General features: G+C 36.2%; 1 protein-coding gene across 4 annotated transcripts in view; it reads right to left on the bottom strand.

Annotated features, from left to right (window-relative positions):
* Window positions 1–12,536, bottom strand: part of STAM (signal transducing adaptor molecule) — a 71,793-nt gene that overhangs the window by 31,407 nt on the left and 27,850 nt on the right. The window lies entirely within an intron of this gene.

Raw genomic sequence — 12,536 nt, 5'->3', positions numbered from 1 at the left:
CTCTTATTAGTAATCGTAGATGAGGCATTTCAGGCTAATTCTGGGTAGGAAAAAAAAAAAACCTTTGAAAATAAAATGGTAGGCCATGACTTCCACTTCCAACCAGGGTGGAAAACAGACCAGATTTACACTCCCACTGTAAACAATTAGAAAACTGGAAAAATAGATTTAAAATACACACTGAGGTTAACTTTTTAAAGACATGAGGCCACAGGCAGTACTGAATGATAATCCCCAAGAAGGAAAATGAATTAGATAAGCCAGAAGTTTGCCTCAACTTTCTGCCTAGAGGCACTTTCCAAGTATCAGTGAAGACTTTCTGAAAAACCCACGTATGCACAGGTGAAAAACTCCATGAAACTGGTCAAAAAGTGACTGAGGGTGATATGCTAAAGAGATCCAAAGCTCACACAGTTGTCAGAGATAAGGCCACAGTGAAGCATCTATTGAAAATCCAGAGCATTCAGTGGATATACAGGGGAGTTTAGACCCTAGCAATGCAGCTCAACCATACCTACATACCGCCTAACAACATAAGCCACAGACAAATGTAACAACTTCTGAAAAAATAAAGTCCAATACTCCTTAACAGGAATACAACACCTGATGCTCAACAATGTAAAATTCAAAATACTAAGCATTCAATAAAATGATATGAAGAGATGATATGAAGAAGAAAACTACCATACACAACTAGCAGAAAATTCAGTCAACTGAGAATGCAGAAATAACAAAGATGATGAAATTAGCAGTCAAGAACTTTATATAAGCTATTATAAGCATGCTGGAAATCATCCACATAATGATGAAGAAATGATATATTAAAAAGGGCCCAGATAAAAGTCTAGAGACAAAAAAATATGTAAAATTAAAAAGTGGATGGAATTAATCAGGTAAGAATGAAAGATCAGTAAATTTGAAAATATGCTGAAAGTATCCAAACTGAAGTACAGAGAGAAAAAAAAATGAAAAAATTTAACAGAGAGCCACCACTACAAATATTTTTAAGAGAGAAATGAAAATAAAATAGCTTGGGTGCAGTGGCTGACACCTATAATTCCAGCATTTTGGGAGGCCGAGGCGGGCAGATGGCTTGAGCCCAGAAGTTCGAGACCAGCCTGGGCAACACTGTGAAACCCCATCTCTACAAAAAATAATACAAAAATTAGCCAGAAATGGTCCCAGCTCCTAGGAGCACAGTGAATGGCCTGAGGTGGGAGGTTCACTTGAGCCCCAGAGATCGAGGATGCAGTGAGCTGTGATGGCACCACCGTACTCTATCTTGAGAGATAGAGTGAGACCCTGTCTCAAAAAAAAGTTTTAAATCAAAAAAAAAAAACCCATAAAAACTATTTGATTGATACACAAAAGACAGAAAGAGAAAACAGAGGAAACATAACCAATCATCTAGAAAAATGGCAGATTAAGATTGTAATCCAACTACACTTGTATCTATTCACTACCATTAGCAGTTTTCATAACAAGGAATACTAACAGGGATAAAGAGAGACAGTACATAATAATAAAATGGTTAAGTCCCCCAAGAAAACATAATTCTAAATATGCATGAACACAAATATAGAACTTCAAAATATATAAAGGAAACATCGATAGAGCTGAAAGGAAAAACAGACAGACCTACTGGAAACTTCAACATGCCCCCTCAATGACTTGATAACACAAGTACTGATATGGAATACCTGAATGACACTATCATGCAACTTGACCTGACTGGCATTACACAACAATCCACCCACCCATGGCATTATACCCATCTTTTTTCATGTGCATGGAAAATTCAACAAAATGGACTACATTGCCCTATAAAACAAACACTGATAAATTTAAAAGGACTAAAGTCATACAAAGTACATTCTTTGACCATAACAAAATTAAACTACAAATTGATAACAAAATGATAGCATAAAAATACTCAAATATTTGGAAATCAAATAACAAATATCTAAGGCTTACATCAAATGAAATCACAGAACCATAATTTCCCTTAAGGACATGAAAATGAAAGCATACTATCCAGTACTCTTTATAAGAATGTTCACAGAGGCTCTGTTCAGAGTCAAAACCTGGATACAATCCAAATGCCCATCAACAGATGAATGGATAAATTGTAATATATTAACACAATGTAATACCTCTTCCCCAAAAAACAGGAATATTGATACACACAAAAATTTGAATTCATCTTAGAAACACATTTAGTGCTAGACACAGGAGTACTGACAATACCATTTCATTTTATGAAATTCTAGAAAAGGAAATTTAATCTATAGTGACAATGCATATTAGTAATTGCATAAAGTGGAAGGAACTTTTGAGAGTGATTAAATGCTATCTTGGTTGGGGTGATACTTATATAGGTGTATATATTTGTCAAAACTCATCAAACTATCAAACCATACACATACAAGGGATGCTTTTTGTTGTAGATAAATCACAGGTCAGTAAAAACAGACCTATTTAAATGACAGGCCAAGAATGTAGCAAACATGCATTTCATGGGGATGCTTTATGGTAATTAATGATAATAGTAAAGCAGAGTAACCATTCATATAACCTATGAAACATCACGTGCTTAGGCTCTCAAAAATTATATAATAAGCAAATGACTCATTCAGTGTTCAAAACATTCACAGCAAACCAAGTCCTCCATTTACTGAAGTTCAGTTCCTTGCCCATGATGCCAGTTACCAGGCAGTAATAGACACTAACAAGATTCATACCTGTCACTTAAACATGCTATGTTCTGGCCACAGATATGTCTCCCAATAAATTCAGATAACATAAACAGGGAGGTCTTTATATAAGTCAAAAGGATAGCCTCCAAATATTAAATCATCAGATTAAAATGACATATATTTTCCTCTAATAACACATTATCAACATCTATAAATTATTTCAACTAGAAATAATACAATACATTATTCTCAAGGGCATATGGATATTACACACGATAAACAATGTTAAGCCATAAAACAAGTCTCTACAGATTTAAAAAGATAAAAATCACAGAAAGCATGTTCTCCAAAGACAGTAGAATAAAATCTGAAAGAACAAAGAAATATAGAAAATTCAAATATGTGAAAATCAACACCCTCCTAAATAGCCAATGGGTCAAAGAAAAAAATCACAGGGGAAATTAGAAAATACTTTGAGATTAATGAAAAGGAAAACATAACCCAAGAAAACTTAAGGGTGTAGTAAAACGGTGAGAAGGTAATTTATACCTATAAGCACCTACATTTAAAGAAAAAAAAAAAGACGATCTCAATACCACCTCACATCCATCAGGATGGCTACTATAAAGAAAAACAGAAAAAATGGTAAGTGTTGACAAAGATGTGGAGAAACTGAAATACTTGTGCACTGTTGGTGGGAATGTAAAACGCTACAGGTGCTGTGTAAAACAGTATACTGGTTCCTCAAATAATTAAAAATAGAATTACCATATGCTCCAGCAATTCCACTTCCAGGTATATACCCCAAAGGACTGAAAGCAGGCAGGGTCTGGAGGAGATAGAGGTATACCCGTGTTCATAGCAGCATTATTCACAATAGCTAAAAGGCGGAAGCAACCCAAGTGTCCACAGACACAAAAATGGATAAGCAAAATGTGGTACATACATACATGGAATACTATCCAGCCTTTATAAAAAGGAAATTCTGACATATGCTATAACAGGGATGAACTTTAAAGCCATTACGCTAAGTGAAATAAACTGGTCACAACAGGACAAATGCTGTATGATGCCCCTTAGATGAGGTTCTAAGAGTAGTCAAAATCAAGGCTGGGCACAGTGGCTTGCACCTATAATTCCAGCACTTTCGGAGATGAAGGTGGAAGAATTGCTCCAGCCAAGGAGTGTGAGACCAGCCTGGGCAATATAGTGGGACGCTGTCTCTACAAGAAATTTTTAAAATTAGCCGAGCATGGTGGCACACACTTGTAGTCCCGGCTATTCGAGAGGCTGAGGTGGAAGGATCACTTGCTGCAGTGAGCCATGATTGCGCCACTGCATTCCAGCCTGGGTGACAGAGTGAGACCATATCTCCAAAAAAAGAAAAAAAAAAAAAAGAGTAGTCAAAATCATAGACAGAAAGTAGAATGGTGGTTGCCAGGGGACCTGGAGAGCAGGGAATGGGGAGTTATTGTTTAATTGTTTAATGGGTATACAGTTTCAGTTTTAAAGAGTTCTGGAGGTAGATGGGGACTATAGTTCACAACATTATGCAGGTATTTAATATTAAGATGGTAAATTTTATGCTATGTTTATTTTGCTACAATCTAAAGAATTGGGGAAAAAGATCTCAAATCAATAACCTAAGATTATACCTTAAGAAACGAGGAAAAAGAGCAAGTAAACCCAAAGCAAGCAAAGCAGAACGAGGGAAACAATAAAGAGAGGCAATAAATGAAACAGACAACAGAAACACAATCGAGAAAAGTCAATGAAAACAAGTTTTTTTTTTAAAGGATCAACAAAACTGAGAAACCTTTGGTTAGACTGGCCAAGAAAGAAAGGCGACTCAATTTATTAGAATCAGAAAACAAAGAGGGAGCATTACTCTCAACCTCACTGAAATAAAAAGGATTTTAAAAGACACTATGAACAACTTTATGCCAACAAATTGGATAACCTAGTTAAAATGGACAAATTCCTACAAAGACAGGAAACCACTGAAACTAACTCTATGATATGCTTAGGTGTTGAAAGAAAAAAAGAAAAAATAAAAGAAACTGACTTAAGAAGAAATAGAAAATCTGAATAGACCTATGTAAAAAGTAAAAAGACTAAATTACTGATTAAGAAAACCTCCCACAAAGAAAATCTCAGAAACAGAAAGCTTCACTGGTGAATTCTACCAAATGTTTAAAAATTAACATCAACTCTTCATTAAAAAAAAAAACAACAAAACACAAATTAAACATCAAAATTAAAAGTTTTTGTGCATTAAGGGATACCATCAATAAAGAAACGTCAACCCACAGAATGGGAGAAAATATTTCCAAATCATATATATGACAAGGGATTAACAGCCAGAATATATAAAGAACTCCTACATCTCAACAACAAACAACAACCCAATTCAAAAATGGGCAAAGGACTTGAATAGACATTTCTCCAAGTAAGATACACAAATGGCCAATAAGCACATAAAAAATGCTCAACATCACTAGTCATTAGGGAGATGCAAATCAAAACCACTTTGAGATGCCACTTCACACTCACTAGGCTGGCTATTTTTTTAAGAAAGGAAAGATACCAAGTATTGGAGGGGATGTAGTGAAATTAGAATCCTTGTACATTGCCGGTGGGAATGTAAAATGGTGTAGCTACTGTGAAAAGTGTGGTAGTTCCTCAAAAAATTAAGCATAACCACATATAATCCAGCTGGGACTCTAACCAATATCCGTACACCCATGTTCAGAGTAGTATTAATAGTATTCACAACAGCCAAATGTCCATCAACAAAAGAATGGATAAACAAAATGCGATACACAATGGAATAGTATTCAGCCTTAAGGAAATTCTGACACATGCTACATACAACCTATATGGACCTTGAAAACATTATGCTAAGTGAAATAAGCCTGACACAAAAGCACAAAAAATTCTATGTTTCCACTTCCATGAGGTATCTAGAATAGACAAATTCATAAAGATAGAACATAGAAAAAAGTAACTAGTGGCTAGAAGGGGAAATGGAGAGCCATTATTTCAAAGGTGTAGAGTTTCTACTTGGGATGATGAAAAAGTTCTGAAAATGGATAGTGGTGTTGGTTGCATAATACTGTGAATGTACTAAATGCCACTGAATTATACACATAAAAATGATTTAAATAATAAACTTTATGTTAAATATATTTTACCAAAATAAAATAAGTACTAATACAAGCTACAACATAAATGAACCTGAAAAGAATTACACTACATGAGGTTGGGCGTGGTGACTCACGCCTATAATCCCAGCACTTTGGGAGGCCGAGGCAGGCGGATCACCTGAGATCAGGAGTTCGAGATCAGCCTGGCCAACACGGTGAAACCTCGTCTCTACTAAAAACACAAAAACTTAGCCAGGCACAGTGGCATGTACCTGTAATCCCAGCTACTCAGGAGGCTGAGGCAGGAGAATCACTTGAACCTGGGAGGTGGAGGTTACAGTGAACTGAGATTGTGCCACTGCATTCCAGCCTGGGCAACACAGCGAGACTCTGTCTCCCAAAAAAAAAAAAAAAAAAAAAAAAAAAATTACACCACATGAAGAAAGTTGGTCACAAAAGAACATGTATTGCAGAGCTCCATTTACATGAAATGTCTACAACAGGCAAATCCACACAGATAGAAAGTAGATTAGTGGTTTCCAGGAATGAGGAGAGGTGGGAATGGGAATGACTGCTAATGAGTACAGCTTTCTTTTTGGGATGATGATTGTTCAGGAATTAGATACTGTTGCACAAACTTATGAACATATGAATATACCCACTGAATTGTACATTCTAAAATGGTAAATGTGATGGTATATGAAATATATATATATTTATAAAAGTAAAAACATTTATCGAGCAATTTGAACTCCAATGAGCCCTGGAAAGTAAAGCAATATGCTTAAGTATAATTAGTTAGCACTGTAATAAATACAAAAAAATTCTTCTTAATAATTATATAGAAAAATTAGGATACAAGGTAGGATTCCTGATTTTAAGGATGTTCAACTGCCTGTGAGGCTGCTTCCACCTAAAGAGCACAGTGAAGGGAGAAACAACACACAAAAGAACTAATATTGATTGAATGTCTATTACGTGCCAAGCATTCAATTTTTTTATCCTAAAACTTTTTTCTTCTACTTTACTGATTTTGTAAGATATTAAAATTTTTGGATAGCAGCATCATTAGACTGAAGAAATTATGTACTTTAACACTATTATTTAGATTTTGCCTTTTTCACAGTTGGACTTATTTTAGGAGCCAGGGTCCATGGCCCCATACTGACTTGCAGTTGTGAATACCATGCCGACATAAAAACACAAAACAATCATTTCAAGGCATGGTAAAGGCCAGATATAAAGAATTATTTGAACACTAAAATTAAAATCAGTAAAAAATTATCTAAAGATGATTCAGCTCAATATTTTAGAACATAATCCTGTATACTTTCTTTACCAAATGTTAAATAAAATTGATTATGTATTTTGTTTATAAACCACCTTTTTTTTAAGGTAAGAAACCTAAACTGTGACTTTTGGAAAGGATGGTGGGGAAAGGGGTGTTGAAATGAAACTGTTCTTTTTATTTTAGACATTCCTATGTTGTTTTACCACAGCCAACTGTAAAAACCAAACCAAAGATATCTCTGGCACCAAAATAAAATTGGCTACTGAACCATTAAAAGGACAGAGCTGCAAAGCCAGTAAGAATGAAGTGCTGATGAACACCTTGTTTGTGCAAACACAGCAGTATCTTTTTATATACTAGCTTAAAAATCCCTTCAGAATTGTCTACAAAACAGAACTTACCCACTATTATGAACTGTCTCATTCTGTCCTATGCATTTTTAATTCAGTTTTTATTAATACTGAACTTTTATATATATATATGTATAATTATTAAATCTTACCAAGTAATTAAAAGTATGGTTAAAATACTATTTTTTAAAAAGGTTTGGGGATTGTAAGTGAATTTAACGTAAGCACACTTACGGCTATTATCCTTCCAATGACAAATGAAAGTTGATTACAAGCATGGCGTCTATATAATTCATTCTCTATAGCAGTACCCTTTCGAGAGTGAAAGGTGGTGCTAACTGGACATAACAGAGGAACAGCAGGCATAAACTACAATTGTCCAAGGCAAATTGGATGTTATGGTCACAACAGCCAAAACTATGTTCATCCACAAAATCATCTTTTTATGAATAGATCTGGGTCATATAGTTCGTAAGAGGGTAAAGGAAAAGGGGGCAGCATTTCTATACCGTTGCAGCTTCCAATGTCTTTTTCTCAAATCACAGAACAGACAGAAAACAGACTTTGCAGGAATGTACATAACTGCCTACACAGCATATCTCAGCTGATGAACTGAAAGCATCAAATTCAATTTCATTATTTACCAGTATTACTCCTGCCTCAACAAACTGCACTGTCAGATTCAAAGAAAGCAGATTTAAGATGGAGCTCCTCTCTATCACATCCTGCCTACACCCACTCCTGCCCCATCATACCACTCTCAACCATTCAGTTTCTATGTGAAGTCATAACTATTAAAAACAAGTCAACTCATGCCTGGAAGTAAATGAGAATTAAGGTGTGAACCTTCCTTAATCAATCAATCTTCACACACAAATATCCAAACTGTGCTACTGTGCTTTCTTTTGCAATAGACCTTTCCAATTTCCCAAACAAAACACAAACTCTGCAGAACTTGAAGCTCTTAAAGCAAATGTGCAAAGGACAGATTTTTTTTTAATGAATTCTATCAGCAGTCACTTCTCTGATCTAATGGTAAATTAAGAAAACTTCTCATTTTTGCCCATTCATCGTGTTGGAAGTACTCAGATAATTTGATTCCACCACATAGATTGCTATTTGTATATATCAGTGCTAAAGGATACCGGCCCTTTGCATTAATCTAATTAGGTAAGCAAGACTTTCAGGGTGAATCACCTCCATAAAAATTAGAGTGGCACTGTTGAAAAAAAATTCAGTAGGTACTGTTAAAAAAAAAATTCAGTAGGTAACAAAGAACTCTGTTAATAATACTTTCCATAACTAACGTTCATTAATTACCTTCTAGATGACAAGTATTATGCAAGACTTTAGGAATAAAGTAGTGAACAAGAGGAGACTGACTCTGCTTCATGAAGTTCATAGTCTAGCCTAGTGTCTTTTTCTAAAACTTAACTGAATCCCTGTATAAGTTAAAACTGTGACATAAACATAGTTGTCCAAACTTTATATAAACTATAATATCATGTTTAAAACCATCAGTTTCAGAAAATGCTACTATCTTTTTTTTTATTTTTGAGACAGACTCTCACTCTCCCAGGCTGGAATGCAGTGGTGCGATCTCAGTTCACTGCAACCTCCACTTCCCGGGTTCAAGCAATTCTCCCACCTCAGCCTCCCAAGTAGCTGAGATAACAGGCGGGCACTACCATACTCCGCTAATTTTTTTATTTTTAGTGGAGACAGGGTTTCACCACATTGGGCAGGCTGGACTCGAACTCCTGACCTCAGGTGATCCACCCACCTTGGCCTCCCAAAGGGCTGGAATTACAGGCATAAGCCACCGTGCCCTGCCAAGAAATGCTATTATCTTTAATTTGGCTTTTATGAATTTTCATAAACTAAAAGCTGTATCAGGCCATGTGTCTAAAACCAAGCCATGAAAAGGCACCATGAAAGAAAATCTTCATAACTACCTAATCAGTTAAAATTCCGTATCTGTCAGCTGTTCATGTTTATAAATATGCATAAATGGGTACATCTTTCAACACAGAACAATTTTTTCCATGTCAAAAGTCATAATTAAATGTTAGATTTAAAAATGAAGAAACCCTTGTATCACATTTTGTCATTCCATTCTTAAGGATCGAGTGTCTCAAGTATCAAAAGTGGAATTTATAATTTTGCTTATTAGAATTATTTTTTTCTAATGGTATTTTTCATTGTTTTGTTAAGTTCAAAGTTCTGATTCAACACTTATGGAACTAACAGGCCTCAGGCAAATTATGTATTCCAAAGATAACTATGATAATAATTCCCTTCCCACATGCTCTTCTACGATATGACCTTACCATTTCCCATCAAGAGGTGACATCTAACAACCCTCCCCTTGAATCTGGACTGACTTCAGTGACTTGCTTGACCAATAAAATATAGTGGAAGTGACATTCTGAGACTCATAGTTTACAAGAAGCCACGTGGAGTACATTTGGGTCTCCTGGAGCACTGACTCTTAGGATGCTCCCTCTGGGAACCCGCCACCATTCTGTGAGAAACTCAAGCCACAAGCAGAGGCTTTGGGTAAGAGTTTCAACTGACAGCCAGGTGAGGTCCCAGGTGATGATGGTCGACCATCACTGCTCACCATACTAAGCATCCATCCCAGTGAAGCCTTCAGATGACCCTAGTCTCAGGCACTATGTGACTACAACTTCATGAGAGACCCCACGCAAGAACTGCCCAGCTGTTAACCCACATAACTTTGAGATATAATAAACTGCTCTTTTAAGCTAAGTGTTAGGATGGTTACTACTAAGAGTTGTGTAGTAAGAGATAACTAGAACAGCCTCTAACAAAGGAAGCTGACAGCTGGTAGGTTTGAATAGTACTAAGTCATATTATTTAGAATTGTTTGGGTCTTCTTTTAATCTTTGTTTAAAACATAACATAAGCATAATACGTATTTAAATAAATTCACTTCAAGTTTATAAAGCCCAAATTAGGTCAGGCTTACAAAAGCCACTCATGAATCTCATCTCTGGATCACTTCTCAAAACCACCCTGCTCTCTTGGACCTCCAGTCCCTCGCGAGGACTCTCCCACCCTGCTGTTCTTAGTCAATGCTTACTCATTCTACAGATCAGAGCTCACACATCTCTTAAACCGAGGAACTTAGGCCCTTGACAGCTCCCCACATCAAGCTGTGCCTGGAATGTTAGGTATTCCATCTGCAAACTCAAAGATTGAACTAAATCTGTCAGATAATAGTTGTAACACTAATAGTTAACACTTAGGGAGCGCCTGCTTTGTGTTAGATGCTGTGCTAAGAACCTCACAAGCAGACAATCTGACTCCAGAGTCTGTGCTCTTCACCACCATATGATAAAGCTTTGGCATTTAACACCTCTCTTCTGTTGGGTTGGTTTGTGGGGTTTTTCTCCTTAACTATTTATCTCCCCATCATGAGGGCTGCTGAAGGCAGGACCCAGGGTTACACAGCTCATCCTTGGCACGCCACTCCTTAACCATGCCCTCCGGCACATAATAAACTCTCAATTGAAATCTGAGAAAATGAAAATAAGAATTATTTAGCAACTGCTGTTGCTCTCCCGTGACTGAAATTAAAACACTGTCATTGTGAATGGAGCCTAGAATTGTGCCTTCAACATGGCTGATGCTCAAAAAAAAAGTCACTGAGCAAAACACGAAAAATACTACTTTTCACTATTGTACAACTAATATTTAGAATAACTCGTCTTCCTTATAAAGCTCTATTTATTACCAAGCTCTGTGTATCTTCCACTGAGTTCACTAAGTGGAAAACGTACATCCTTTCATAAAATGTAGTTAATAGAACTATAATAAAACCATAAGGGGGAAAACGCACAGTAAGTAGTGCTGGGAGGAAGAGAGGATGTGACAAAAGAGACGGGTGGCAATAAACACAAAATATTTTGTAAAAATACATGGTAAGAGAAAATCTGCATGTACACTTAGAAGAGTCTACCAAAGGTTCCCATCACCTACCTGTTTAAAGGGTGGGCAAATCCTCATCTCTCTCAAAAAGCTTCTTAAAACCCATTTTGGTATTATAAAACTTTTTGTAAGACACACCCTCTCTTTTCCTTATCTTGAGATGGGAAAAGAAAAAGATAGGGGTCAGGGACACGGACAAAGAACAGGGAAAGGAGAATTCTGTCTCACCTTTCCCAGTTTTCCACCTAAAAACACCTACTCTTCTCTTATGATTTGATAAATGACCATAACACAGATCACACTGCTGTAAGATGTCACAGAAGAGCAACATTCTTAAGGTCAGTTTCCAAAGTCAAGGTGTAAGGCCAAAACTGCAGTTAATCCATTTTCTTTGATTAGGGATTTAACTATTAGAGAACTCATGAACCGTCTCTCAAATGTGTCCAATACAGCCAACTTCTCCTCAATTATTAAAGCAAAACTGTTACTTTGAGCAACAGTTGAAGGAGCTGGCTTGCATACAGGACTATGTTAGATAAAATATGCATGCTCTGAGCAAGAATGGCCCTCAGCACAGCGAGGTATTGACACTGAGAAAAGTGAGAATTGTAATTGTGAGACAGCACATATAAACTCACTAAATGAACTGGCAGGCACAAGTTTTTTGGGAAAAAATCTGAGGAGGCTGGAAAACAATATAGTAAAATTCAGTAGGTTAAACATGTATATGATACAGCTCAATTCTACAGTCAGAGGATCAAGGAAAACTAAAAGCAATTTTGCATTCTTGCAATTCTTTTCCAAGAAAAGTTAAATTTCAAATGTCTTTGAATGGCCCACGGTAAGTTTTCAACAATGTCACTATATTATTTACAAATGTCTATCTACTTATAGGTATACTGTTATACAGTTCTGAGAGATCTATAGCTCAACGTTAGGCACAGTCACCAGTTAGTGAGATTACCTGAAAAGGTATTTCCATTACTATATAGGAGGAAGCCAAGAATATTTAAAGTTATTGTTGGAAAAAGGAGTCAAGATTTGTGACATCCTGTGCTGTTTAAAACTTTTGAAAGTCTCTTATTTCAAATAGCTCTAT

The sequence above is a fragment of the Pongo pygmaeus genome, chromosome 8 (assembly GCF_028885625.2).
Source record: "Pongo pygmaeus isolate AG05252 chromosome 8, NHGRI_mPonPyg2-v2.0_pri, whole genome shotgun sequence".
Taxonomy (NCBI): Eukaryota; Metazoa; Chordata; class Mammalia; order Primates; family Hominidae; genus Pongo; species Pongo pygmaeus.
The sequence above is the reverse complement of the archived record's forward strand: the minus strand, read 5'-3'. Positions and strand labels throughout refer to the sequence as shown.